The sequence below is a fragment of the Phyllobates terribilis genome, unplaced genomic scaffold (assembly GCF_046119375.1).
Source record: "Phyllobates terribilis strain yellow unplaced genomic scaffold, ASM4611937v1 Scaffold_61__1_contigs__length_8056638, whole genome shotgun sequence".
NCBI classification, from domain to species: Eukaryota; Metazoa; Chordata; class Amphibia; order Anura; family Dendrobatidae; genus Phyllobates; species Phyllobates terribilis.
Genome location: NW_027362821.1, coordinates 1,564,833 through 1,588,391, shown reverse-complemented (window position 1 = coordinate 1,588,391; position 23,559 = coordinate 1,564,833). Strand labels below are relative to the sequence as shown.

Here is a 23,559-nt window from a genome sequence, read left to right as displayed (position 1 = left end):
CCCATTAATAAAGGGGTGGCTGTGTGATGGTTTGTGTATCCCTGCACTAATGGGGTGTGTGTTTGTGTCCTCAACACTGCAGCACTGAAGGGGAGTGTGCACGTGTGTTTGGCACACATGTACATGTCTCCAGAAATGTAGCACTGAAGGGCTGTGTGTGTGGCCCCAGCACTGAAGGTCAGTGTCTGTGTCTGTTTGTGTGACCTCAGCACCAAAGGGATGTGTGTCTGTGACCCCAGAAATGAAGGGGTGTCTCTGTGACCCCATCAATAAAGGGGTGCATGTGTGATGGTTTGTGTGTCCCTGCACTAATGGGGTGTGTGCTTGTTTTCTCAACACCGCAGCACTAAAGGGGTGTGTGCACGTGTGTTTGGCACATGTGTACATGTCCCTGAAATGCAGCACTGAAGGGATGTGTGTGTGGCCCCAGCACTGAAGGTGTGTGACTGTGTCTGTTTGTGTGACCTCAGCACCAAAGGGATGTGTGTCTGTGACCCCAGCAATAAAGATGTGTGTCTCTATGGCCCCATCAATAACGGGGAGGCTGTGTGATGGTTTGCGTGTCCCTGCACTAATGGGGTGTGTGCTTGTTTCCTCAACACTGCAGCACTGAAGGGGTGTGTGCACGTGTGTTTGGCACACGTGTATATTTCCCCTGAAATGCAGCACTGAAGCGCTGTGTGGGTGGCCCCAGCACTGAAGGTGTGTGTCTGTTTGTGTGACCTCAGCACCAAAGGGATGTGTGTCTGTGACCCCAGCAATGAAGGGGTTGTGTCTCTATGGCCCCATCAATAAAGGGGTGGCTGTGTGATGGTTTGTGTGTCCCTGCACTAATGGGGTGTGTGTTTGTGTCCTCAACACTGCAGCACTGAAGGGGTGTGTGCACGTGTGTTTGGCACACGTGTACATTTCCCCTGAAATGCAGCACTGAAGGGCTGTGTATGTGGCCCCAGCACTGAAGGTGTGTGTCTGTGTCTGTTTGTGTGACCTCAGCACCAAAGAGATGTGTGTCTGTGACCCCAGCAATAAAGATGTGTTTCTCTATGGCCCCATCAATAACGGGGAGGCTGTGTGATGGTTTGCGTGTCCCTGCACTAATGGGGCGTGTGGTTGTTTCCTCAACACTGCAACACTGAAGGGGTGTGTGCACGTGTGTTTTGCACACGTGTACATCTCCCCTGAAATGCAGCACTGAAGGGCTGTGTGTGTGGCTCCAGCACTGAAGGTGTGTGTCTGTTTGTGTGACCTCAGCACCAAAGGGATGTGTGTCTGTGACCCCAGCAATGAAGGGCTGTGTCTCTATGGCCCCATTAATAAAGGGGTGGATGTGTAATGGTTTGTGTGTCTCTGCACTAATGGGGTGTGTGTTTGTGTCCTCAACACTGCAGCACTGAAGGGGAGTGTGCACGTGTGTTTGGCACACATGTACATGTCTCCAGAAATGTAGCACTGAAGGGCTGTGTGTGTGGCCCCAGCACTGAAGGTGTGTGTCTGTGTCTGTTTGTGTGACCTCAGCACCAAAGGGATGTGTGTCTGTGACCCCAGAAATGAAGGGGTGTCTCTGTGACCCCATCAATAAAGGGGTGCATGTGTGATGGTTTGTGTGTCCCTGCACTAATGGGGTGTGTGTTTGTGTCCTCAACACTGCAACACTGAAGGGGTGTGTGCACGTGTGTTTGGCACACGTGTACATCTCCCCTGAAATGCAGCACTGAAGGGCTGTGTGTGTGGCTCCAGCACTGAAGGTGTGTGTCTGTGTCTGTTTGTGTGACCTCAGCACCAAACGGATGTGTGTCTGTGACCCCAGCAATGAAGGGCTGTGTCTCTATGGCCCCATTAATAAAGGGGTGGCTGTGTGTTGGTTTGTGTGTCCCTGCACTAATGGGGTGTGTGTTTGTGTCCTCAACACTGCAGCACTGAAGGGGAGTGTGCACGTGTGTTTGGCACACATGTACATGTCTCCAGAAATGTAGCACTGAAGGGCTGTGTGTGTGGCCCCAGCACTGAAGGTGTGTGTCTGTGTCTGTTTGTGTGACCTCAGCACCAAAGGGATGTGTGTCTGTGACCCCAGAAATGAAGGGGTGTCTCTGTGACTCCATCAATAAAGGGGTGCATGTGTGATGGTTTGTGTGTCCCTGCACTAATGGGGTGCGTGTTTGTGTCCTCAACACTGCAGCACTGAAGGGGTGTGTGCACGTGTGTTTGGCACACGTGTACATTTCCCCTGAAATGCAGCACTGAAGGGCTGTGTATGTGGCCCCAGCACTGAAGGTGTGTGTCTGTGTCTGTTTTTGTGACCTCAGCACCAAAGGGATGTGTGTCTGTGACCCCAGCAATAAAGATGTGTGTCTCTATGGCCCCATCAATAACAGGGAGGCTGTGTGATGGTTTGCGTGTCCCTGCACTAATGAGGTGTGTGCTTGTTTCCTCAACACCGCAGCACTAAAAGGGTGTGTGCACGTGTGTTTGGCACACGTGTACATATCCCCTGAAATGCAGCACTGAAGGACTGTGTGTGTGGCCCCAGCACTGAAGGTGTGTGTCTGTTTGTGTGACCTCAGCACCAAAGGGATGTGTGTCTGTGACCCCAGCAATGAAGGGGTTGTGTCTCTATGGCCCCATCAGCAAAGGGGTGGCTGTGTGATGGTTTGTGTGTCCCTGCACTAATGGGGTGTGTGTTTGTGTCCTCAACACTGCAGCACTGAAGGGGTGTGTGCACGTGTGTTTGGCACACATGTACATGTCTCCAGAAATGCAGCACTTAAGGGCTGTGTGTGTGGCCCCAGCACTGAAAGTGTGTGTCTGTGTCTGTTTGTGTGACCTCAGCACCAAAGGGATGTGTGTCTGTGACCCCAGCAATAAAGATGTGTGTCTCTATGGCCCCATCAATAACGGGGTGGCTGTGTGATGGTTTGTGTGTCCCTGCACTAATGGGGTGTGTGCTTGTTTCCTCATCACTGCAACACTGAAGGGGTGTGTGCACGTGTGTTTGGCAAACGTGTACATGTTCCCTGAAATGCAGCACTGAAGGGCTGTGTGTGTGGCCCCAGCACTGAAGGTGTGTGTCTGTGTCTGTTTGTGTGACCTCAACACCAAAGGGATGTGTGTCTGTGACCCCAGCAATGAAGGGCTGTGTCTCTATGGCCCCATTAATAAAGGGGTGGCTGTGTGATGGTTTGTGTGTCCCTGCACTAATGGGGTGTGTGTTTGTGTCCTCCACACTGCAGCACTGAAAGGGAGTGTGCACGTGTGTTTGGCACACATGTACATGTCTCGAGAAACGTAGCACTGAAGGGCTGTGTGTGTGGCCCCAGCACTGAAGGTGTGTGTCTGTTTGTGTGACCTCAGCACCAAAGGGATGTGTGTCTGTGACCCCAGCAATAAAGATGTGTGTCTCTATGGCCCCATCAATAACGGGGAGGCTGTGTGATGGTTTGCGTGTCCCTGCACTAATGAGGTGTGTGCTTGTTTCCTCAACACCGCAGCACTAAAGGGGTGTGTGCACGTGTGTTTGGCACACGTGTACATATCCCCTGAAATGCAGCACTGAAGGACTGTGTGCGTGGCCCCAGCACTGAAGGTGTGTGTCTGTTTGTGTGACCTCAGCACCAAAGGGATGTGTGTCTGTGACCCCAGCAATGGAGGGGTTGTGTCTCTATGGCCCCATCAATAAAGGGGTGGCTGTGTGATGGTTTGTGTGTCCCTGCACTAATGGGGTGTGTGTTTGTGTCCTCAGTACTGCAGCACTGAAGGGGTGTGTGCACGTGTGTTTGGCACACATGTACATGTCTCCAGAAATGCAGCACTTAAGGGCTGTGTGTGTGGCCCCAGCACGGAAAGTGTGTGTCTGTGTCTGTTTGTGTGACCTCAGCACCAAAGGGATGTGTATCTATGACCCCAGCAATAAAGATGTGTGTCTCTATGGCCCCATCAATAACGGGGTGGCTGTGTGATGGTTTGTGTGTCCCTGCACTAATGGGGTGTGTGCTTGATTCCTCAACACCGCAGCACTAAAGGGGTGTGTGCACGTGTGTTTGGCACACGTGTACATGTCCCTGAAATGCAGCACTGAAGGGCTGTGTGTGTGGCCCCAGCACTGAAGGTGTGTGTCTGAGTCTGTTTGTGTGACCTCAGCACCAAAGGGATGTGTGTCTGTGACCCCAGAAATGAAGGGGTGTCTCTGTGACCCCATCAATAAAGGGGTGGATGTGTGATGGTTTGTGTGTCCCTGCACTAATGGGGTGTGTGTTTGTGTCCTCAACACTGCAGCACTGAAGGGGTGTGTGCACGTGTGTTTGGCACACGTGTACAACTCCCCTGAAATGCAGCACTGAAGGGCTGTGTGTGTGGCCCCAGCAGTGAAGGTGTGTGTCTGTGTCTGTTTGTGTGACCTCAGCACCAAAGGGATGTGTGTCTGTGACCCCAGAAATGAAGGGGTGTCTCTGTGACCCCATCAATAAAGGGGTGGATGTGTGATGGTTTGTGTGTCCCTGCACTAATGGGGTGTGTGTTTGTGTCCTCAACACTGCAGCACTGAAGGGGTGTGTGCACGTGTGTTTGGCACACGTGTACATGTCCCCTGAAATGCAGCACTGAATGGCTGTTTATGTGGCCCCAGCACTGAAGGTGTGTGTCTGTGTCTGTTTGTGTGACCTCAGCACCAAAGGGATGTGTGTCTGTGACCCCAGCAATAAAGATGTGTGTCTCTATGGCCCCATCAATAACGGGGTGGCTGTGTGATGGTTTGTGTGTCCCTGCACTAATGGGGTGTGTGCTTGTTTCCTCATCACTGCAACACTGAAGGGGTGTGTGCACGTGTGTTTGGCACACGTGTACATGTTTCCTGAAATGTAGCACTGAAGGGCTGTGTGTGTGGCCCCAGCACTGAAGGTGTGTGTCTGTGTCTGTTTGTGTGACCTCAGCACCAAAGGGATGTGTGTCTGTGACCCCAGCAATGAAGGGCTGTGTCTCTATGGCCCCATTAATAAAGGGGTGGCTGTGTGATGGTTTGTGTGTCCCTGCACTAATGGGGTGTGTGTTTGTGTCCTCAACACTGCAGCACTGAAGGGGAGTGTGCACGTGTGTTTGGCACACATGTACATGTCTCCAGAAATGTAGCACTGAAGGGCTGTGTGTGTGGCCCCAGCACTAAAGGTGTGTGTTTGTGTCTGTTTGTGTGACCTCAGCACCAAAGGGATGTGTGTCTGTGACCCCAGAAATGAAGGGGTGTCTCTGTGACCCCATTAATAAAGGGGTGGCTGTGTGATGGTTTGTGTGTCCCTGCACTAATGGGGTGTGTGTTTGTGTCCTCAACACTGCAGCACTGAAGGGGTGTGTGCACGTGTGTTTGGCACACGTGTACATGTTCCCTGAAATGCAGCACTGAAGGGCTGTGCATGTGGCCCCAGCACTGAAGGTGTGTGTCTGTGTCTGTTTGTGTGACCTCAGCACCAAAGGGATGTGTGTCTGTGACCCCAGCAATAAAGATGTGTGTCTCTATAGCCCCATCAATAACGGGGAGGCTGTGTGATGGTTTGCGTGTCCCTGCACTAATGAGGTGTGTGCTTGTTTCCTCAACACCGCAGCACTAAAGGGGTGTGTGCACGTGTGTTTGGCACACGTGTACATGTCCCCTGAAATGCAGCACTGAAGGACTGTGTGGGTGGCCCCAGCACTGAAGGTGTGTGTCTGTTTGTGTGACCTCAGCACCAAAGGGATGTGTGTCTGTGACACCAGCAATGAAGGGGTTGTGTCTCTATGGCCCCATCAATAAAAGGGTGGCTGTGTGATGGTTTGTGCGTCCCTGCACTAATGGGGTGTGTGTTTTTGTCCTCAACACTGCAGCACTGAAGGGTTGTGTGCATGTGTGTTTGGCACACATGTACATGTCTCCAGAAATGCGGCACTTAAGGGCTGTGTGTGTGGCCCCAGAAACTGAAAGTGTGTGTCTGTGTCTGTTTGTGTGACCTCAGCACCAAAGGGATGTGTGTCTGTGACCCCAGCAATAAAGATGTGTGTCTCTATGGCCCCATCAATAACGGGGTGGCTGTGCGATGGTTTGTGTGTCCCTGCACTAATGGGGTGTGTGCTTGTTTCCTCATCACTGCAACACTGAAGGGGTGTGTGCACGTGTGTTTGGCACACGTGTACATGTTCCCTGAAATGCAGCACTGAAGGGCTGTGTGTGTGGCCCCAGCACTGAAGGTGTGTGTCTGTGTCTGTTTGTGTGACCTCAGCACCAAAGGGATGTGTGTCTGTGACCCCAGCAATGAAGGGCTGTGTCTCTATGGCCCCATTAATAAAGGGGTGGCTGTGTGATGGTTTGTGTGTCCCTGCACTAATGGGGTGTGTGTTTGTGTCCTCAACACTGCAGCACTGAAGGGGAGTGTGCACGTGTGTTTGGCACACATGTACATGTCTCCAGAAATGTAGCACTGAAGGGCTGTGTGTGTGGCCCCAGCACTGAAGGTGTGTGTTTGTGTCTGTTTGTGTGACCTCAGCACCAAAGGGATGTGTGTCTGTGACCCCAGAAATGAAGGGGTGTCTCTGTGACCCCATCAATAAATGGGTGGATGTGTGATGGTTTGTGTGTCTCTGCACTAATGGGGTGTGTGTTTGTGTCCTCAACACTGCAGCACTGAAGGGGAGTGTGCACGTGTGTTTGGCACACATGTACATGTCTCCAGAAATGTAGCACTGAAGGGCTGTGTGTGTGGCCCCAGCACTGAAGGTGTGTGTTTGTGTCTGTTTGTGTGACCTCAGCACCAAAGGGATGTGTGTCTGTGACCCCAGAAATGAAGGGGTGTCTCTGTGACCCCATCAATAAATGGGTGGATGTGTGATGGTTTGTGTGTCCCTGCACTAATGGGGTGTGTGTTTGTGTCCTCAACACTGCAGCACTGAAGGGGTGTGTGCACGTGTGTTTGGCACACGTGTATATGTTCCCTGAAATGCAGCACTGAAGGGCTGTGCATGTGGCCCCAGCACTGAAGGTGTGTGTCTGTGTCTGTTTGTGTGACCTCAGCACCAAAGGGATGTGTGTCTGTGACCCCAGCAATAAAGATGTGTGTCTCTATAGCCCCATCAATAACGGGGAGGCTGTGTGATGGTTTGCGTGTCCCTGCACTAAGGAGGTGTGTGCTTGTTTCCTCAACACCGCAGCACTAAAGGGGTGTGTGCACGTGTGTTTGGCACACATGTACATGTCCCCTGAAATGCAGCACTGAAGGACTGTGTGGGTGGCCCCAGCACTGAAGGTGTGTGTCTGTTTGTGTGACCTCAGTACCAAAGGGATGCGTGTCTGTGACCCCAGCAATGAAGGGGTTGTGTCTCTATGGCCCCATCAATAAAGGGGTGGCTGTGTGATGGTTTGTGTGTCCCTGCACTAATGGGGTGTGTGTTTGTGTCCTCAACACTGCAGCACTGAAGGGGTGTGTGCATGTGTGTTTGGCACACATGTACATGTCTCCAGAAATGCGGCACTTAAGGGCTGTGTGTGTGGCCCCAGCACTGAAAGTGTGTGTCTGTGTCTGTTTGTGTGACCTCAGCACCAAAGGGATGTGTGTCTGTGACCCCAGCAATAAAGATGTGTGTCTCTATGACCCCATCAATAACGGGGTGGCTGTGCGATGGTTTGTGTGTCCCTGCACTAATGGGGTGTGTGCTTGTTTCCTCATCACTGCAACACTGAAGGGGTGTGTGCACGTGTGTTTGGCACACGTGTACATGTTCCCTGAAATGCAGCACTGAAGGGCTGTGTGTGTGGCCCCAGCACTGAAGGTGTGTGTCTGTGTCTGTTTGTGTGACCTCAGCACCAAAGGGATGTGTGTCTGTGACCCCAGCAATGAAGGGCTGTGTCTCTATGGCCCCATTAATAAAGGGGTGGCTGTGTGATGGTTTGTGTGTCCCTGCACTAATGGGGTGTGTGTTTGTGTCCTCAACACTGCAGCACTGAAGGGGAGTGTGCACGTGTGTTTGGCACACATGTACATGTCTCCAGAAATGCAGCACTGAAGGACTGTGTGTGTGGCCCCAGCACTGAAGGTGTGTGTCTGTGTCTGTTTGTGTGACCTCAGCACCAAAGGGATGTGTGTCTGTGACCCCAGAAATGAAGGGGTGTCTCTGTGACCCCATCAATAAAGGGGTGGATGTGTGATGGTTTGTGTGTCCCTGCACTAATGGGGTGTGTGTTTGTGTCCTCAACACTGCAGCACTGAAGGGGTGTGTGCACGTGTGTTTGGCACACGTGTACATGTCCCCTGAAATGCAGCACTGAAGGGCTGTGTGTGTGGCCCCAGCACTGAAGGTGTGTGCATGTGTCTGTTTGTGTGACCTCAGCACCAAAGGGATGTGTGTCTGTGACCCCAGCAATAAAGATGTGTGTCTCTATGGCCCCATCAATAACCGGGAGGCTGTGTGATGGTTTGCGTGTCCCTGCACTAATGGGGTGTGTGCTTGGTTCCTCAACACTGCAGCACTGAAGGGGTGTACGCACGTGTGTTTGGCACACGTGTACATGTCCCCTGAAATGCAGCACTGAAGGGCTGTGTCTGTGGCCCCAGCACTGAAGGTGTGTGTCTGTGTCTGTTTGTGTGACCTCAGCACCAAAGGGATGTGTGTCTGTGAACCCAGCAATGAAGGGGTGTGTCTCTATGGCCCCATCAATAAAGGGGTGGCTGTGTGATGGTTTGTGTGTCCCTGCTCTAATGGGGAGTGTGTTTCTATCTTCAACACTGCAGCACTGAAGTTGTGTGTGCACGTGTGTTTGGCACATGTGTACATGTCCCCTGAAATGCAGCACTGAAGGGCTGTGTGTGTGGCTCCAGCACTGAAGGTGTGTGTTGGTGTCTGTTTGTGTGACCTCAGTACCAAAGGGATGTGTGTCTGTGACCCCAGCACTGAAGGGGTGTGTATCTGTGACCCCTTCAATAAAGGGGTGGCTGTGTGATGGTTTGTGTGTCCCTGGACTAACGGTCTGTGTGTTTGTGTACTGAGCACTGCAGCACTGAAGGGGTGTGTGCACGTGTGTTTATTGTATGTGTATAGAGGTGAGTGTGTATTTGTGTCTGTGTGTTTGTGTGTGTATGTATGTGTGTGTTGAAGTGAGTGTGTATGTGTGTGAATGTTCATGTATGTATTAAAGGTAACCCATCACTTCATTTCAGGCCCCTAAACCACCACCATTGTGAAATACCACTGTGTAATGAGTTTATAAAGATGCCCCTGTATAAATCATTCATTTCTGCATTGTGTAGACAATGAGCTTATAATGAACCAACAGTTTATACAAGGACATATTTATTATTCTGTTGGTGCCTTGGTGGTGATTTCATTCCCAGTCCCCTTAAAGGGTTATTTGGGACTTAAGAATTGATGACCTATCTGTAAGATAGCTGATCAGTATGAGATCGGAGGGTCTGACACCTGGCACCCTCACGATCAGCTGAAATCTGCTCCGGCAGGTGCCAGACACATGATAAGCATACTTGATAGGACGCAGCTTCTGGCCTATAGGACGCACACAATACTGAGCAAGATTTTTTGTTGTTAAAAAGTGCGTCATATAGTCTAGAAAATACAGTTAATGACGGTCACTCTTTAACTAAGAAATGCATCTAACTTATGAAGGACTCCGTCATAATTCTGCTCCCCGCATTTCTTGCAGGCTCACACGCCGAGTCTGCATCTTTCTCGGCAGATGATGGCTGTGTTATTCAGCAATCATATGCCTCTAACAGTCGCAGGTTGAGCGGAGCTCTGCCCACGACAGTTAGCCTATTAAATCTTGCTATCAGTCTGTGACAGCGGCATTTAATGTGCGCCAGCAGGGGGTGCACCATTCCATCTCCTCATTGGCGCACCCGTGACTTGATCACTGAAGATCCCTGTGTCTGTCATCACTGGATTCCTGTGACAGCAGCCTGTTGCTAGTGTTCATAGGAGACCGTGATTTCTGCTACATATAGCAATGCTGTATATAGCACAAGCAATCAGATGATTGCAGGTTCAAGCCCCCTAAAGAGACGAACAAATACAGTGAAAAGTAACAAAAAATGAAAAAAGTATAAAAGTTCAAATCATCCCAGTTTTCCCCCCATTAAAAATTAAGAAATATAAAACATTTAAACAATACACATATTTGGTATCGCTGCGTTTGTAAAAGTCAGATCCATCAAAATATAAAATAAATTAATCCATTTAGTAAACGGCGTAACTAGAACATTACATAAAATGCCAGAATTACAGATTTTCAGTCGTTGCAACAAGAAAAAAATATATAATAACAGACAATCAAAACATTGTATATACCCCAAAATGATATCAATATAACCATCAGTTTGTGGTGCAAAAAACTAGCCCTCACGCAGCCCCATTCCCGAAACATGAAAACACCACGGCTTTCAGATCTCGGAAAGTGGAGACACAAGCAAATTTTTTTTCATCACTTAAATATAAATCCTATAAATCGTCACTTAAGTAGAACAGATGAAGCTTTACTACCTCCTGCTCCAGCTCCAGCACTTCACCGCTGCCGCTGATCTTTAGTCACTGGCTTCAAGGGTGACATCATGACTGCAGCTCTGCAGCCAATCACTTGGCTCAGTGGGCCACGCTGACAGAGCGTCTAAGCTCAGTGATTGGCTGCAGCAATGATGTGTGCTGAAGTTGAGCCATCACCCCTGCAGCCTGTCACAATAGAGCACAGGCAGCGCTGAAGATCCAGAGCTGGAGCAGCAGGAGAAAGTAAAGCTCGGTGTGTTTTCTCTACCACTGGGAACCTCGTATATATTACATAAAAACATTCCTGAAAACCCCTTTAATCTGACTTTATAGAAAAAGTCTATATCCGGCTACTGTCCTCCCCTCATGAATCACAAAATATGCCAAGTGTGAACAACTCCTGTCCCCAAATGAGGACTTGCAGGCGATCAGTTGATAGTCGGGGGTCTGGCAGTGAACCCCCTCAGCAATCAGCTGTGTTTTGCTGGACGTAGTGGCCTCTCCAGGACACATGTGGTATTACATGGTGCTCTTTCAGAATAATATGTAATATGTAATACATGATATCTTGAAGTCTTCCAGAAGAAGATATTGGCAGACAGGTAATGACTTATTACCTACCAGCCATTGTCTCCTTTATCACTCGCTAGTTCTTATACACATTTGGATGATGTCACATCTTCGTTGGAAGCCGTATTAGGAACCTCCATCGCAGATTTTATCATACAGGACGAGTTCTCAGCCAACAGCTATTTGGCCATTGTTCACATGACGTAAGCCTATGTTATATACAGCAATATGCAGCAGGATACACGAGATCCAGGGAAATATCCGATCGCCAGAAATGGGGTCAGGAAGGAATTTTTTTCCCCCCTGAATCAGAATTCTTTTGGGGGGGTTTCTTTGCCTTCTTCTGGATCTTTGGGTCCCAATGACTCTCAGGTGGTCCCCAATGACCGCAGCTCGTTTTGTGGTCTCCACCGGGGCCAATCTGAGAGTGACTGTGACCATAGTTTAATTTCTTAAAGGACCAGTAATATTTTCATTACAATGTTGCTTATTGCTATTTCAATAAAAAAATAAATTATATATATATATTGTTTTGTGTGTTTTTTTTTCCTGGATTTCACCTTACACAGTGAGAATGATAAGAGTAATCATAAAATATGGGGGCTCCATACACAGAGAGAATTCTGGTACCAAATTCCATGACAATTGTTCTGGGGTTCAGTCTGTGATGGAGCAGTAACATTGTATCCAGGACGTCGTACACACCATGCTACAGAAAGAATACTGAAGAACGGGACGCAGCCGCAGAATACAGGAGACACAGGGTCTTGTGTAACAGTAAAAAACAGGAAAGATGATCAACAAGTGGCCGGGGGGCTCCAGGACCAGACCAGGGGGGAGGCCTCAGTCATCAGTGGCCAATATTCGCATGAAGTGGCCACATTTACCAACCGCTCTGCAGCCACTCGTTACCTTTGTCCAACACCTCCGTCGGTCCTTGCAGTTATTAGGCCACCACTGAAATGCTTTTCTGACTACACACAGACACGTACATAGAAACCGTGCATGCCGCCATCACCGTCCACAACCAGAGTCCTGGTCCAGACCAGTGGCCTTTCCAATTCAAGTCTACTTGGGTTTAAACAAGGGTCCTGTCTCTAAGAGAACCATGTGCTTGCCACTTGGAACAGCAGTAATACAGTAACACCAGGTTAATATTCTTCGGGCTCAGAGATGCACAGACAGTGAACCCTCTTAAAAAGAAGAATTGGACTGACATTCCCTAAGCAATAAGTACCCACACAATTGGAGGGACAGATTGCTAGCCCTTGCTGCACCATGGTGTACGCCCAGTGGTGGCCACTCTTAGTCTAAGTTGGCTCTTCAGATTGCATGGTGATAAAGAACCTGAGGGCCACATACCTTCAAGAAAAAATCTCATAAGGACACGTCGCCTTGAATTGTGAAGAACACAATAATGTTTTCCATACAATTCTATTGTGTTCTATTCAAGATATATTAAAAAAAGTCTGGTCCTTAGAAGTTATAAAATGAGATCAATACAACCTCAGGTGAAGAACAACACATCACAAATTACACCAGGTCATCGAATATTTACCAAAAAATAGACTTAAATGCAGAAACAGTGTGTGACAAATTAAAGGGGTTGTCCAATGAAAACAAGCTCCAATCTACAGGAACCTTCATCCCCTTTAGATTGGAACGGTGGTCCGCATGCTAAAATGCTGCTCCATTCATTCTATATGAGGCGGCCATGAAGTGCGCCCGACTTTTTTGGACTGATGAGACAGAGTGGCCTTACAGAGAAGGGTCATTGGATTGGACGCCGAGTTACGGACCCCAAAGCAGCACTGAATATGATGTACTAGTGGGAGTCACGAGTGCAAGGGTTCAAGGGCGCCAGTAGTGGAAGACATAGTGCGCGAAACCGAAGAACAAGTAAGCAGACCTGCTGATCAGCACTGCAGTGCTGAGGCCGAGTTATGGCGAAATAGGGAGCGACAGTGCGCCTCACCAGTCCTGGAGTATATTACAGAGGAAGGATACTGTGTGGAAAATGCTTCATACTGTAAAGGAAACGTCCAGAACACTTTGTGCCCCCCCGATATCCCTTGTATGCCGGGACGTTGCTAGGGTCCTAAAAGATCAGGGGCCAAAGCCCCAAAGTAGGTGTTTCCCCATACAACCTCCCCGCCACTTAAAAGAGGACCTATACATATATAATTACAGTACACCATTGTTGCTAACCTAAAATACACAACTGAAAGACAAATATTCCCAAAATCACTTCTATACAAGGCAATAATAATCCCGCTACACAATGCCCTCTACCATCAACACTACACAGTGAGTACATAGTATTATATGACCATTGCCTCTACATAAAAAACACACCGTACAAAGACCATCTGACTTCTCACATTTCCAGCACCGTCCCCATCTATTCCCACCCTGCACAACCTCCCCATGCTGCCTGCTCTTCCGATGTGGAATAGGAACCTCAATACTTCAAAAATTATGTCATTACTATGATTACCCTCCACCAATTAATGCTACAAAGACTGTGTGCCAGATAGAGGGGACCTATGAAAATAATAGCGTCCCATAGAAAGTAGTAAAGACCCCACTGTGCTACCTAGCAAGCAATAATGCCAGATATGCTCTTATGAAAGTTTCAATATCTGAAGTGTTCCCTCCAAGCAACAAATACCGTTGAGTATCCCCTTTAAGTAATAATGCCCCCTTAAAGCCACAATCAAACTACACCCAAATACAAAGTTCTTCTTCAAGTCTATGGACGATGATTTCGGGGTGGTGAAAGAAGAAATTTCTGATGATGCACCCATTTAAAAGAAATAATGTCCTGAGTGCCCCCATAGCACCCTGTACATTGTATGATAGTCCCACAGCTCCCTATACACTGTATGATGGTCCCCACAGCTCCCAATGCACTGTATGATGTTCCCCACAGCAACGTATGCACTGTATGATGGTCCCCACAGCTCCCTATACACTGCATGATGGTCCCCACTGCTCCCTACGTACTGTATGATGTTCCCCACAGCTCCGTATGCACTGTATGATGGTCCCCACAGCTCCCAATGCACTGTATGATGGTCCCCAAAGATCCCTATACACTGCATAATGGTCCCCACAGCTCCCTAGACACTGTATGATGGTCCCCACAGCTCCCTACGCACTGTATGATGATCCCCATAGCTCCCTATACCCTGTATGATGGTCCCACAGCTCTGTATGCACTACATAATGGTCCCCACAGCTCCCTATGCACTGTATGATGGTCCCCACAGATCCCTATACACTGCATGATGTTCCCCACAGCTCCCTAGACACTGTATGATGGTCCCCACAGCTCCCTACACACTGTATGATGGTCCCCACAGCTCCCTACGCACTGTATGATGTTCCCCACAGCTCCCTACGCACTGTATGATGATCCCCATAGCTCCCTATACCCTGTATAATGGTCCCCACAGCTCCGTATGCACTGCATAATGGTCCCCACAGGTCCCTATGCACTGTATCATGGTCCCCACAGCTCCCTACGCTCTGTATGATGGTCTCCACAGCTCCCTATGCACTGTATGATGGTCCCCACAGCTCCCTATGCACTGGTATCATGGTCCCCACAGCTCCCTATGCTCTGTATGATGGTCCCCACAGCTCCCTATGCACTGTATCATGGTCCCCACAGCTCCCTACGCTCTGTATGATGGTCTCCACAGCTCCCTATGCACTGTATGATGGTCCCAACAGCTCCCTATGCACTGGTATCATGGTCCCCACAGCTCCCTATGCTCTGTATGATGGTCCCCACAGCTCCCTATACACTGTATGATGGTCCCCACAGCTCCCTATGCCCGGTATGATGGAACCCACAGTTCCCTATGCACTGTATGATGGTCCCCACAGCTATCTACGCTCTGTATGATGGAACCCACAGCTCCCTATGCACTGTATGATGGTCCCCACAGCTATCTACGCTCTGTATGATGGTCCCCACAGCTCACTATGCACTGTATGATGGTCCCCACAGCTCCTTAGATACTGTACGATGGTCCCCACAGCTCCCTAGACACTGTATGATGGTCCCCACAGCTCCCTATGCTCTGTATGATGGTCCCCACAGCTCCCTATACACTGTATGATGGTCCTCACAGCTCCCTACACACTGTATGATGGTCCCCACAGCTTCTTAGATACTGTACGATGGTCCCCACAGCTCCCTAGACACTGTATGATAGTCCCCACAACTTCCTACACACTGTATGATTGTCCCCACAGCACCTTAGATACTGTATGATGATTCCCACAGCTCCCCCATGCACTGTATGATGGTCCCCACAGCTCACTATGCACTGTATGATTGTCCTCACAGCTCCCTACACACTGTATGATGGTACCCACAGCTTCTTAGATACTGTACGATGGTCCCCACAGCTCCCTAGACACTGTATGATAGTCCCCACAACTTCCTACACACTGTATGATTGTCCCCACAGCTCCTTAGATACTGTATGATGATCCCCACAGCTCCCCCATGCACTGTATGATGGTCCCCACAGCTCCCTATGCTCTGTATGATGGTCCCCACAGCTCCCTATACACTGTATGATGGTCCCCACAGCTCCTTAGATACTGTACGATGGTCCCCACAGCACCCTAGACACTGTATGATAGTCCCCACAACTTCCTACACACTGTATGATGGTCCCCACAGCTCCCTATGCATTGCATAATGGTCCCCACAGCTCTCTATAGTCTGTATGATGGTCCCCACAGCTCCCTATGCCCTGTATGATGGAACCCACAGCTCCCTATGCACTGTATGATGGTCCCCACAGCTATCTACGCTCTGTATGATGGAACCCACAGCTCACTATGCTCTGTATGATGGTCCCCACAACTCCCTATGCACTGCATAATGGTCCCCACAGCTCCCTACGCACTGCATAATGGTCCCCACAGCTCCCTACTCACTGCATAATGGTCCCCACAGCTCCCTATGCTCGGTATGATGGTCCCTACAGCTCTCTATGCCCTGTATGATGGTCCCCACATCTCCCTATGTACTGCATAATGGTCCCCACAGCTCCCTATGCATTGTCTGATGGTCCCCACAGCTCCCTATGCACTGTATGATGGTCTCCACAGCTCCCTATGCATTGTCTGATGGTCCCCACAGCTCCTTATGCACTGTATGATGGTCTCTACAACTCCTTATAACTGGCATGATGGTCCCTACAACTCCCTATATCCTGTATAATGGCCCTCACAGCCCCATATATACAGTACTGTATGATGGCCCCCGCAGCCCAATATATACTGTATGATGGCCCCCACACCCACTTGTACACTATATTATGGCCCCTACAGCTCCCTTTATACTGTATGATGGCCCCACAGCCCCTTATAAACTGTATTCTGGCACCCACTCCCCATTTTATATAATATGATGGCCCCACTGCCCCTTATATATAGCATGATGACTCCCATAGCCCCTTATAGTATGATGGCACCCACACCCCTTATATATACAGGTGCATCTCACTAAATTAGAATATCAGCAAAAAGTTTATTTATTTTAGTTCTTCAATGCTGAAAATGAAACTCATATATTATATAAAGTCATTACAATCAAAGTGATCTATTTCAAGTGTTTATTTCTGTTAATGTTGATGATTATGGCCAGGGGAGCACATAGAAATCATGAGGCCCCATAGCAGAAGCTCTAATTGGACCCCCCCCCCAAAAAAAATAACTAAATATTTGTCTGTGTCACAGAAGAGCCGATCTCACAACTTTCCAGCCTTTACTTCGTTTTTCTAATTTTCCTCCTACTGAAGTCCTAGATCCCTCTTTCATTGCCCCCATGAAGTATGATGCCAATAAAAGTGCCCCCCAAACACAGTATGATACCCCCATGGTGCATTCCTCCACATTAGCCTCTACATGAACAGTATAATGACCTTATTGTACCCCACTTCAACTCCCAAGGCAAAGTATGGTGACCCTAACACAGTATAGTACCCCCAACTGTGACTCCCACACAGCCCTCCATACAGTATAATGGCCCTACATACAGTATAATACAGTATAATGGCCCACACTAGCCCTCCAAACAGTATAATGGCCCCACACAGCCCTCCAAACAGTATAATGGCCCCACACAGCCCTCCAAAAACAGTATAATGGGCCTACATACAGTATAATGAACTTCCCATGGTCCTCGATAGAATATAATGCACTCCCCATAGTCCTCCATACAGTATATTTCACACCCAAAAGGGTAAAATGCAGCCCCCATATAGTATAATGCACCACACAGTCCTGCAGTATTATGGGCACCACGTACTCACTGATTTTAAAATACTGTATGTTTTAAATAAGACGACCCGAGTATAAGCCGAGGCCCCTAATTTTACCACAAAAAACTGGGAAAACGTATTGAGTTGAGTATAACCCTAGGGTGGGAAATGCAGCAGCTACTGGAAAATGTCATCATCTTGGTATGTATGGCTCCCTCATTACCAATCCTGGTATGTATGGCACCCCTCATCCCCCAATCCCTGGTACATATGGCACCCTCATCCCCAAATCCTGGTATGCATGGCCCCCCTCATCCCCCAATCTTGGTATGCATGGCCACCCCTTATCCACCAATCCTGGTATGCATAGCACCCCTCATCCCCCAATCCTGGAATGCATGGCCCCCCCTCATCCCCCAATCCTGGTATGCATGGTCTTCTCATTCCCCAATCCTAATATGAATGGTCTCCTCATCCCCCAATCCTGGTATGTATGGCCTCTTCATCCCCCAATCCTGGCATGCATGGCCTCTTCATCTCCCATTCCTGGTATATATGGCCCCCCTCATCCCCAATCCTGGTATGCATCATGGCACCCCTCATCCCCCAATCCTGGTATGCGTGCCCCCCCTCATCCCCCAATCCTGGTATGCGTGGCCACCTCATCCCCCAATCCTGGTATGTGTGGCCTCCTCATCTCCCAATCCTGGTATGTATGGCTTCCACATCCCCCAATCTTGGTATCTGTGGCCTCCTCATCCCCCAATCTTGGTATGTGTGGCCTCCTCATCCCCCAGTCCTGGTATGTGTGGCCCCCTCATCCTCCAATCCTGGTATGCATGGCCCCCTCATCTCCCAATCCTGGTATGTGTGGCCCCCTCATCCCCCAATCCTGGTATGTGTGGCCCCCCTCATCCCCCAATCCTGGTATGTATTGCCTCCTCACCCCCCCATCACTGCACACATAAAAAATAAACACTTATACTCACCTTCCTTCCTCACCTCTGCTCCAGAGCTGCTGTGTTCTGTCGGCCAGCAGCTCATGTTGGTATCTGAGTAGCGCGCGCTCTCAGTTGTCGAGGTGAGCTGCTGCTGCTGCCGGCATATTCACTGCTCTCCACGCCGGGACTATGAGCGTTGACAAGCATGAATATGCATTCTCTTTGGTAGCGGGCACTGTAAGCAGGAGCCACGGCTCAGCGCTCCTCCGTGCCCGCTACTAAAGAGAATGAATATTCCCTCTTCTCCACGCCCATGGAAGTGGAGAAGAGAGAATATTCATGTCCCTTTAGCAGCGGGCACACGTGGTAGCTACAGGAGCCGCTACTGCGTGTGCCCGCTCCTCCGCCGCAACCTCTCACCCCCCCAATACTCACCTATCCTCCTCGCTCCCCCGAGGCTCACGGGCCCCATAGCAGTGGTGTGGCCTGCCACCATTGGCGGTACGCCACTGATTATGGCTTACAGCCAATCAAATCATAAAAGTCATTATCTCAGTAAATTAAAATACTTTATAGCATCAGCTTGAAAAATGTCTTGGCCTACTGAAAAGTATGTTCAGTACATGCACTCAATACTTGGTCGAGGCTCCTTTGGCATCAATTACTGCATCAATGCGGCAATGTGGCATGGAGGCGATCAGCCTGTGGTACTGCTGAGGTGTTATGGAAGCCCAGGTGGCTTTGATAGCAGCCTTCAGCTCGACAGCATTGTTGGGTCTGGTGTCTCATCTTCCTCTTGACAATACCCCATAGATTCTCTATGGGGTTAAGGTCATGTGAGTTTGCTAACTAATTGAGCAGAGTGATACTGTTGTTTGTAAACCAGGTATTGGTACTTTTGGCAGTGTGGACAGGGGCCAAGTCCTGCTGGAGAATGACATTTCCATCTCCAAAAAGCTTGTCGGCAGAGGGAAGCATGAAGTGCTGTAAAATGTCCTGGTAGACGGTGGTCTTGATAAAACACAGTGGACCTACACCAACAGATGACATGGCTCCCCAAACCATCACTGATTGTGGAATCTTCACACTAGACCTCCAGCAGCTTGGATTGTGGCCTCTCCACTCTTCCTCCAGACTCTGGGACCTTGATTTCCAAAGGAAAATTGGAACTCTGGGACCTTGTGGATGGTGTCAATGACTGCCTTCTTGGCATTTGTCAAGTCAGCAGTCTTCCCCATGATTGTGGAGCCTACTGAAACAGACTATGGGACATTTTTAAACACTTAGGAAGCCGTTGCAGGTGTTTTTGTTAATTATTCTAATTTACTGAGATAATGACTTTAGTGTTTTCATTGGCTGTAAGCCATAATCGTCAACATTAACAGAAATAAACACTTGAAATAGATCTCTCTGTGTGTAATGACTCTATATAATATAGGAGTTTCACTTTTTGTATTGAAGAACTGAAATAAATTAACTTTTTGATGATATTGTAATTTAGTGAGATGCACCTGCATATGATGACTGTTGCCCCCAGTGGAATATATGCGGTGTCTATTTTGGGATATTTTAGTACACCCATGATGATACTATAGACAGCCATTATACCTGGAATGGCCCCTTCCTTGCGTGCCTTGCTTTTTTTCGCTTACATGTCTAACAATCACATATGTGTTGTGTCCCTTCCCCCATCATCCTATTTTTCTATTGCTGAATAAATATGATAGATTTTATACTCCCTGGACTCCTTTGATGGTCTTTTACCCTGCGGGGTTTTCTTTCATATATGGACTCACTGTGTGGTGGTGATGGTAGAGGACATTGTGTAGCAGGATCATTTTGGCCTTGTATAGTAGTAATTTTGGGAATATTGGTCTTTGTATAGTGTATTTTAGATTAGTAACAGTGGTATACTGTAATTATATATGTATAAATCCTCTTTTAAGTGGCAGGGAGGTTATATGGGGAAACATGTACTTTGGGGCTGGGATCCCTGATCTCTTAGGACCCCAGCAACGCTCCTGCACTGGGGAAAAGCAGGGTCTGGAGGCCACTTTAATATCATCATTTTATGGATATGACGCCAAAGAAACTAATGAAGGGCTTTGCAAAGTGCCATAATTTTCACAATTCTGAAAACAAATTGTAAGTTTAGTTCCACTATAAGTGATGTTAATTCTGTTATGAGAGCTAACCTTCTGAGACAGTTTATCAATGCGGTGTGTGAATTGTCACATGAAGCTTTGCTACATCTATACATAGTGAAGTTCAGGATCAAAATGCTGCAGGTCCCATCTCTTCTACATAACAATCCCATGGAAATAAAGCTGATCATTTTATCAGATGGGATCATTAGAACTTACCTGGTTGGATCCTTTGTTTCTGGTGGTTTCTTTCCCAGGTCGTCATTAAGGCCCTTTACAATAAGCTCCAAAAACTCATCGGACATTCTGAATCTTTCAAGCGTTTTCTCCATCACAGAAAGGACAGAAAGGAGGCGCTTATCCTGGCAGAGGAGAATCAGAGATATATTGTTCTACATCTTCCAGATGTTTGGATTTATTTACAGACTAATGATTAATCTCGCATGAAGAATGATAATATTATAACAGATCACAATTTTGGGGTAAAATTATTCAATTTTAAAAAAATATATATATATAGCAATTACATTATTCTGACAAGACCAATTTTTTGTTTTTTTCCTCCCCTTTTTCTCAAAAAATATAACTTTGTTTATTCATTCACATAGACGGAGGGCTTGTGTTTTGTGGGACTAGTTGTTGTCTGGAATGAGAACATTCAATTTACCACATAAAGTATTGAAAAATGGGGAAAAAATCAAAGTAATGTTATTATTTTTTTTGTTTGGGTTTTTTTTATGAACATTTAAAAAAAAAAAGTGGTTTGTGAGACCATTTTCATCTTGCGAAGACCTAATTTTATAAAATGATTCCATTGATGGAGTTGTCGGCTTTTTCTTGTGGAGAGATCAGTAGTTACAAGTTTCTGATTGTATTTTTGGGAGGGAAGTAGAGAGACCCGAAAACCACAACCACAACCCTGGCACTTTACTGTCCTTTACAGCATTGACCCGGCGTGTAATAGATTTATATATAATGAAAGATTGTACTTATGTCAATGCAGCAGCAACAAATATTGTTTTACGCTTTTTCTTTTTTATAGTTGGCCAGAAAACCGCAGAACCTTAAGTAGAAAATGACATGAATGAGACCATCTGCCCGGCTTGTACCGGATCCGGGAGTGTTACGTGCAAGGCGAAGGTCCCAGAATAAGGATTTGCTTCATTTTGGTGCAGAGTTTCTAGTAGTTTCTGGTTACTACTGTTACAGGCAGATGCCGTCTGCATAATACAGCCAGCACCGCCTCAACCCCCTCCATGCATGTGGACCCCGGCACAAACACTCAGGTACATCCTTTTATGCTAAGACATTAATAATTCTACAATTATCACACACAACTTATATACAGAAACCCCCCAACCGTCCCCGATCCAATGGGACTGTCCGGCTGTCGCTGGAGGTCGGGGCTATGTCCTGACGAGCTGTGTTCTGTCAGGACAGTCTGTGTAGTACAAGAATGTCTCATGCCGTGCTGCTGTGATCGCTCCTGGAGAGGGGCAGCATCCGCTCCACACGCCTCGTACACGCCCGGCTCCGCTCCGTAAACCTCGTACACACGCGGCTCCACTCTGTACACCTCGTACACGCCCGGCTCCGCTCCGTACACCTCGTACACACACAGCTCCGCTCCGCACGCCTCGTACACGCCCGGCTCCGCTCCGTACGCCTCGTAAACGCCCGGCTCCGCTCCGTACGCCTCGTACACGCCCGGCTCCGCTCCGCACGCCTCGTACACGTCCGGCTCCGCTCCGCACGCCTCGTACACGCCCGACTCCGCTCCGTACACCTCGTACACACGCGGCTCCGCTCAGTACACCTCGTACACGCCCGGCTCCGCTCCGTACACGCCCGGCTCCGCTCCGTACGCCTCATACACACACGGCTCTGCTCCGTATACCCCGTACACACGCAGCTCTGCTCCGTACACCTCGTACACGCGCGGCTCCGCTCCGTACACCTCGTACACGCGCGGCTCCGCTCCGTACACCTCGTACACGCGCGGCTCCGCTCCGTACACCTCGTACACGCGCGGCTCCGCTCCGTACTCCTCGTACACACGCGGCTCCGCACACCTCGTACACACACGGCTCCGCTCCGTACACCTCGTACACACGCGGCTCCGCTCCGTACACCTAGTACACATGCGGCTCCGCTCCGTACTCCTCGTACACACGCGGCTCCGCTCCGTACACCTCGTACACACGCGGCTCTGCTCCGTACACCTCGTACACGCGCGGCTCCGCTCCGTACACCTCGTACACGCGCGGCTCCTCTCCGTACACCTCGTACACGCGCGGCTCCGCTCCGTACACCTCGTACACACGCGGCTCCTCTCCGTACACCTCGTACACACGGCTCTGCTCCGTACACCTCGTACACACACAGCTCCGCTCTGTACAGCTCGTACACACGGCTCTGCTCCGTACGCCTCGTACACACACGGCTCCGCTCCGTACACCTTGTACACACGGCTCTGCTCCGTACACCTCGTACACACGCGGCTCCGCTCCGTACACCTCGTACACGCGCGGCTCCGCTCCGTACACCTCGTACACACGCGGCTCCTCTCCGTACACACGGCTCTGCTCCGTACACCTCGTACACACGCGGCTCCGCTCCGTACACCTCGTACACACACAGCTCCGCTCTGTACAGCTCGTACACACGGCTCTGCTCCGTACGCCTCGTACACACACGGCTCCGCTCCGTACACCTTGTACACACGGCTCTGCTCCGTACACCTCGTACACACGCGGCTCCGCTCCGTACACCTCGTACACGCGCGGCTCCGCTCCGTACACACGCGGCTCCTCTCCGTACACCTCGTACACACGGCTCTGCTCCGTACACCTCGTACACACGCGGCTCCGCTCCGTACACCTCGTACACACGCGGCTCTGCTCCGTACACCTCGTACACACGCGGCTCTGCTCCGTACACCTCGTACACACGCGGCACCGCTCCGTACACCTCGTACACACGCGGCTCTGCTCCGTACACCTCGTACACACGCGGCTCTGCTCCGTACACCTCGTACACACGCGGCTCTGCTCCGTACACCTCGTACACACGCGGCACCGCTCCGTACACCTCGTACACACACGGCTCTGCTCC

The 23,559-nt window shown here is 49.3% G+C and overlaps 1 protein-coding gene across 1 annotated transcript in view; it reads right to left on the bottom strand.

Moving 5' to 3' along the window:
• LOC141192426 (uncharacterized) overlaps positions 1-23,559 on the bottom strand; it is a 208,224-nt gene that overhangs the window by 97,342 nt on the left and 87,323 nt on the right. The window lies entirely within an intron of this gene.